The following is a 7,605-nucleotide window of genomic DNA, read 5'->3' as shown; positions in this document are numbered from 1 at the left end:
GGAGTGGGGGTCACAAGGTGCTCAGTGCGGGAGTTTTTGAGCCAGGATGAACCAGGAAAGGGAATTTCACAAGGTAAGGTCATGACTTAAGGCAAGGACTGGCCATTTTCCCTTCTTTTGTGGTGCAGTGTCATCAGTTAAGGCAGGGGCAGGGCATTTTCACTTCTTTTGTGATTCTTCAGTTACTTCAGGCCATGTGGAAGTATACGTGCAAGTCAAAGGGGATAAGATGGCTTAGCTTCAGCCCAGAGGCTGGATATATACATTTGTAACAAACCTGCACGTTGTGCACACGTACCCTAAAACTTAAAGTTTTATTATAATATTATTATAAAACTTAAAGTTTTATAATAATAAAAAATAATAAATTAATAAATAAAAGATTAGGGAGGAGGTGGCCAGCTTCTTCACGCATTATGCACACATAGTCCTAACCAGTTTTTCTCTCACTATGTAAATGGCACACCTGGTGGGACAAATCTTTCCTGCTCTATGTAGATCAGACACTAACCCCTCAAGCTCATCTATAAAACCTTCCGCATTTCACTGCTGAAGTGGCAGTCCATTTCTTTGGCACCCCCTCTCTCTGCAGCAGAGAGAACTCTACTCTTTCTTTTGCCTATTAAACTTCTTTTAGCCTCACTCCGGTGTGTGTTTTTCGTGGCCATGAGACAACAAATCTTGGATATTTACCCAAGACAGTGATGTCACTTCACTGGTAAGCCAGAGTGCTGATCATTTGGGTCAGAGATAAAATCACAGGGAGTTGAAGCTGTCTTCTTGCGCTGAGTCACTTCCTGAGTAGAGGCCACAAGATCAAATGAACCTGGGTGGTTCCAGGTGATCCTTCATGTGCAGGATCTGCAAAATATCTCAAGCACTTGTCTTAGGCTTTAGAATAATGATTTTATCCCCAGGAGCTAGTTGGGCAGGATCAGATTTTTGTAGCTCCCCCAGCTGCATGACTCTTAAACCCTAATTTCTAACCTTGTGGCTAATTTGTTAGTTCTACAAAGGAAGTCTAGTCCCCAGGAAAGAAGGAGGTTTCTTTTGGGAAAGGGCTGCTATCATCTTTGTTTTAAACTATGAACTAAGTTTCTCCTAAAGTTAGTTCAACCTATACCCGGGAATGAACAAGGACAGCTTGGAGGTTAGAAGCAAAATAGAGTTGGTTAAGTCATATCTCTTACACTGTGTCAGCTATGATTTGGTAAAAATGGTTTTAAGAAAATTATGACACTGAAAGAGATCTGACCTAACCAACTCCGTCTTTCCTTTAACCTCCAACTGCCCTTGGTCATTTCTGGGTATGGGCCAAGCTAATTTTGGGAGAAATTTAGTTTATAGTTTAAATAATAGTAGCCCTTCCCCCAAAACTAAACTGCCTTTGTAAAGCTAATGAAAGTCCACCAGGTTAAGAGAATGAGAGGAAACTGAATTCTGTCAAGGTGTAGACATAAATGATTACTGTCCATTATTCCAGAGGTCCAAGATTGGCAACTTCCCCAGTTACTCCTGTAGATAACATCACTGTGGTAGAACCTCCGATTGGCCTTTTGAAATGTCTTTTCAGGTTTCTGCATTTCTGATGACTGATGACTCCACCCATACCTGCCAGGTGGTCCTGTGGCCCCACCCAGAAGCTAACTCAATGCTCACAAGAACCATTTTCCACACCTTAGGATTGCATCTCCAACCAATGAGCCACACCTTTTTCCTAGCCACCCCCTCCTCTCAAAACTCTTTTTGAAAAACTCTAACCTCCAAATTTTGGAGAAGGCTGATTTGAGTACTAATAAAACTATGTTCTCCAGTTTATCCAGGTTTACATGTGTAAAACTCTTTCTTTGTGGCTATTTTCCTGTCTTGATAAATCAGCTCTATCTGGGCAGTTGGCAAGAAGAACCCACTGGGCAGTTACAGGACGATCCAGAAAACTTGCAGTCCTGGCATACAGACAGAAACATTCACTGCTCGAGTGGTAAAACGGACAGTTCCTACAGTCCTTAGGAGAGTCAGCTCTCAGCACAGGAGCGAGTAAGGGGATAAGCAGATGTTTGCAAAGTGTAAGGAAGCGGGTACAGCACAGCACAAAGAGGTAACCCACCCCCAGGAATAGGGGGTTTATGTTTTTGGGTCTCATCACCCTCCCCAACCCCCATGCCCTGGAGCTTGTGACTGTGCAACAGTCAGGCCTGAAAAGGGTCTAGGCACGATGGCTCACTTCTACAATCCCAGCACTGTGGGGGCTGAGGCGGGTGGACCACCTCAAGTCAGGAGTTCAAGACCACCCTGGCCAACACACTAGAAACCCCATCTCTACTAAAATACAAAAATTAGCCAGGCGTGGAGGCAGGTGCCTGTAATCCCAGCTACTTGGGAGGCTGAGGTAGAATTGCTTGAACCTGGGAGGCAGAGGTTGCAATGAGCCAAGATTGTGCCATTGAACTCCAACCTGGGTGACAGAGCAAGACTCCATTTGGAAAGATTTTTTAGGAAGGTGAGTGAGGAGAGGAGAGATGGTTAGCTGTTCTGGGTACTTCCTGCCTGCCTCTGGTGCAGCTGGGAGGTGGATAAAGAAAAATTCTCGTCAAAAGTAGGTGGAAGAAATTAGGGGTTCAGGGAAGCATTCAGTAGATGGTGTCTCCAGGGAGCAGGTTATAGGAGAAGGTAGGAGTTTTAGTTGCCAGAATAATATGTCTATTATACTACCTGCTTCTACATCATACAGACAAAAATCAAACTGTCCACAACTCAGACCAGACCTTATTCCCTGTGATGAGCTTTAGTGCTTCTGGTTCAAAATTGAAAATGAGAACCCCTTCCAGGTCAAAAATCTTACCTTTGGAATAATGACTTTCCACCCTACTTCACAAATTACTTAAATGACACTTTTTGAATGACTGAAGTTTGCCAAATATACTTTGTACATATAAATTGTTTTCATTTTATAGTCACTGTCCAAGGTAGACAGTATAGTCAACACATATTGAGCCTTCCAGGGACTACCCTACAATGGGCCCAAGCTCTTTCTTTCTTTTCTGGGGAGAGGGGGTGTCAGGAGAGACAATGTCTTGTTCTGCTGCCCAGGCTGGAGTGCGGTGGCAGAATCAGAAGCTCTGTTAACCCTGAAACATATATTGTCTCAGTCAGTCTCCACAGAGCACTGTTATCTCCAGATTATTCTGATTAACAAAAAAATTTTGAGAGTTTAAATATCTTGTCCAAAATAATAGAATATGTAAGTGGAAAAGCTCATACCTGAATCCATGCAGTCTGATTCTAGAGTCCATGGAAACTGATAGGTGGAGGACCAAATATGATGCAACTACTAAGTGACAGGTACAATTTGTAGGGGCAGAAAGGTGTGGTACATTGTGTCACCCATCATGTGGGTTATAGCTACACTCTTACAACAAAAGACGGGTTAACAAGAGAAAAGCATAACACATTTACTTAATCAAAGTTTTCTATGATGTGGGAAATTTCAGAAATGAAGACCCAAAGACTCGAGGAAAACTCTTCACTTTTGTACTTCGATTTTATGGAGAATGTGATTGGACCAAAGAGTGTCATCTAAAGGCACAGACTGAGGGGGGAAACCCCGCAAGACCTGTTTGTTCCAGTCTTGGCCTCTGTGTGCAGCATTCCTTCCTCCTGAGTAAAGGGCAAGACCCATTCTAGAATGAGGCTCTTATAATCTACTATTAGGTAACGAGGGCAGATAGTTTCTTTATGGACAGATTACATGGAAAAATAGAGTAAACTTAGAGTAATATTTCTAGTTTCTATAATCAGCCTTTAGAAAGAGGAATTCTCATTTCTATGGCATGCTTGGGGGGAAAGGGGAGTCAGAGACAGGAGGACAGAAGAAGGTCAAAGAGAAACTTTGCTTCTGAGGCCCTTCCAATGTTTTCCATTTCAAAGTACTGAGCATGCCAGAGTGCCAATCTTTGGAGTATGATTTTCTAAGCCCAGAACAAATTCAAGCACACCTGTGTAGGTCTAACTCAAACACTACAATCACTCTTTTGCTCTGAACTGGTTTAGTACACTTAAACTAAAAGTATGTATGAATTTGACCTGAAACAAAAAATGACTACAAAATTTTATAGGATAAAATGCAAAACATAAGTAAATACTATTTTCATATATTTAATTAGTGAATATTAGATAAATAAAAATATAGTATTTGGGAGTAAAAGAAGATAGATAAGAAGAGCACTGTGATGGAGGGGTACAATGGCAAGATGGTGGAGTAAGAAGTCCGGGACCCTCCTTCTTCCTGTGCTTGTTAGCACAGTAATTAAGAAACAATTCATGGAAAAATTTCCTTTTTGAGAAATCAGAAACAAATCAAAAGATGACTACACTTTGAGAGAATGCAAAACTACACTCACCAAAGCTAGTAGTGAAATTCAAAATAACCTCTGACCAAAAGCTCTTCTCAGTGCCACATAATTAGGAAGAAACTCTCTAGCCCTCAGCTTCACCCAGGGAAGAGAAGGGACTGATTTATGCATCCAGTACTCCAACTTTTCTGAGGGGATTCCCCAGAGGACTGGCTTCTGTCTTGCCATACTTGGAACTCTGAAGTTTCCAGCACAGTCTAGTCACCTTCAGGAGAACAAAGGTGGTGGCTTGGGCTGATAGATGCCATCGATCCTTCCCTGTGCTCAGCACACAGCAAGTAGATGAAAAATTCCCATCAGCTTCCCTTCGGGAATAGAAAGAGTTAATTGACGTATCCAGTACCTCGGCTTCTCTAGGGCTGCCCAAAAAACGAGCATCTGACTCACCAGTCCTAGAACTCTACTGAGTCCTGCGTATATTAGTCACCTGGGAAAAAATGAAGGTGGTAGGTTGGCCTGGTAGACACCATAGCTCTTCCCCAACCCTAGCTCAGCAAAGAGTGAATTGACCAAAACCCCAGTTGCCTTCTTCTTCTTGGAGAGGGAAGAGTTGGTAAAGACCCCAAAATATGTGGCTGGGCTAATTTGTGGGAGTCCTTTCCTATACAGAGCCAGTCTGTGAAGACTAGGAGAGATGCCTACTTTGTCTAATGCACAGACACCAATACAGAGAATCACAAAAAAATGCAGGCAAAGATGTTTCAAAAAAGATACATTTTCTGAGACCAACCCTAATGAAACAGAGTTCTATGGTTTACCTGACAGAACTAAAAGTCAAAGATGCTCACCAAGGTAAAGAGAACAACACATTAGTGAAATAAGGATTTCAGGAAATATTTAGAAAATATTTTAAAAACTACCAAACAAAAATCATGGGGCTGAAGAACACAATAACCGAACTGAAAAATTTAATAGAGGAGTTCAAGAGCAGACTAGATCCAGAAAAAGAAAAGACCAGTGAACTTTAAGAATGGCCACTGAAAATAGTTTAGTCAGAAGTGCAAAAAAGAAAAAAAAAAAAAGAGTGAAAAGGAGTGAAGAAAGCTTAAGGGAATTATGAGTCATGTAAGACAAACTAATATAAGCATTATCAGAGTCTTAGAAGAAAAGGGAAAGAAAGGACCAGAAGACTTATTCAGAGAAATGTTGGCTGAAAACTTCTCAAATCTGGGCAAGGAAGTGGACACCCAGATCCAAGAAGCCTAAAAACAAATAAACAAACAAACACCAAACCAAATAAGACTCCCCTGCAAAATTCATACCAAGAAACATTATAATGAAATTGTCAAAAATCAAAGACAAAAAGAGAATTTTGAAAGCAGCAAGAGAAAAGTGATTTGTCAGTGCAAGGGAGCCTTCATATGACTATTAGTACATTTTTCAGCACAAACCTTGAGGGCAGAAAAAAGTGGGATAATAAATCAAAAGTGCTGAAAGAAAAAAACTGCCAATGAAGAACACTATACCCAACAAAACTGTCCTTCAAAAATACAGGTGACATAAAAATGATCACTACAATACCTGCCTTATAAGAAATGCTAATGTGAGTTATTCAAGTTGAAACAAAATTACACTAAAGAGCAACATAATAGCAGAGGCCAGCAAGAAACTAATTGGTAAAGGTAGATACATAGACAAACACAGAATGCTGCATTACTGTCATGATGATGGGCAAATCCTTTTTAGCTCTGGTATAAAAGGCAAAAGCAAAATAGCCAGGCACACTTGCACATACCTATAGTCCCAGCTACTTGGGAGGCTGAGGCATGAGGATCACTTGAGCCAAGAAGTTAGAGAATAGTCTGGGCAACATAGCAAGATCCTGTCTCAAAACAACCCCAAAAGTTAAAAGATAATACCACTAAAATAATTATTTAAAAGTTAAGAGCTACACAATATGAATAGATATGAATTGTGACAACTATTTCAAACAGGAAATTCTGCAATATGGAACGACTTGGATGAACCTGTAGGATATTATGTGAAATGAAATAAGCCAGACACAGAAAGACAAATGCTGCATTATTGCACCTATATGAGGTATCTAAAATAGTCAAATTCATAGAATTAAAGCATGTAAGGGTGGTTGCCAGGGAATGTAGAGAAAGAAAATGAGTTACTAGTGAAGGTACATAAAGCTACAGTCAAGTAAGATGAATAAGCTCTAGAGATCTGCTATACAACATTGTACCCATAGTCAAAAATACTGTATTGTACTTAAAACTATATTAACAAGATAGCCTCATGTTGTGCTCTTAATCACAATAAAATAAATAGAGAAGAAAATAATTGGCACTGTTATTCATAATTGTTATGAGATTAAATTGATACAAAATTTCTGGAAAGTAGTTGACAAGATGTTAAGAATCTTAAAAATGATCAGACCTTTAAAACCAAAGACAATGTGAAAAGAGATCCACTTCACCTTATTTGTTTCCTAAATACCACACAGATTGTATTATTTATGTGGTTAAAAATGCTATTCATTGAGCATACATTCTGAAAGAGTAATGTAGCATGTTCCTCTGGATTCTGGAATGCTTTGCAAGAGTGTTAGTAGCATAAGTGTTCAAAAATACATTTTGATCTTCCTTTTTTCAAGAGCATGATAGGATTACACTTCTCTACCTTCTTAAATTTAGGTATGGCGCCATGAGTAGTTGCAGTCAATTAAATGTCAGTATGTTTTACTTTTGGAACCAAAGTGTAATTTGTCAAGTTCTCTTCCCCCTTGCAGACAAGATTTCCAGTGGTATCTTTTGTGTGCTCTGGGTCCTGTAGTGAAGTAGATACAAAGCAGAGCCTTCAGTTAACTTTCTTAAAAAAAAAAAATAGGTAGGGTCTCACTCTGTCATCCAGACTTGAGTGCATAATCTCAGCTCACTGAAGCCTCAACCTCCCAGGCTCAAACAATTCTCCTAATTCAGATATGTGTTACAGGTACACTTCACCACACCTGGCTAATTTTTTTTATTTCTTTACAGAGACGGGGTCTTGCTATGTTGCCCAGAATAGTTTTGAACTCCTGGGCTCAAGCAATCCTCCTGCCTTGGCCTCTCAAAGTGCTGGGATTATAAGCATTAGCCACTGCACCTGGCCTAGTTAACTTTCTTTCTTTCTTCTTTTTCTTTCTCTTTCTTTCTTTCTTTCTTTCTTTCTTTCTTTCTTTCTTTCTTTCTTTCTTTCTTTCTTT

Source organism: Piliocolobus tephrosceles, chromosome 10, assembly GCF_002776525.5.
Source record: "Piliocolobus tephrosceles isolate RC106 chromosome 10, ASM277652v3, whole genome shotgun sequence".
NCBI classification, from domain to species: Eukaryota; Metazoa; Chordata; class Mammalia; order Primates; family Cercopithecidae; genus Piliocolobus; species Piliocolobus tephrosceles.
Note: the sequence above shows the minus strand (reverse complement) of the source record.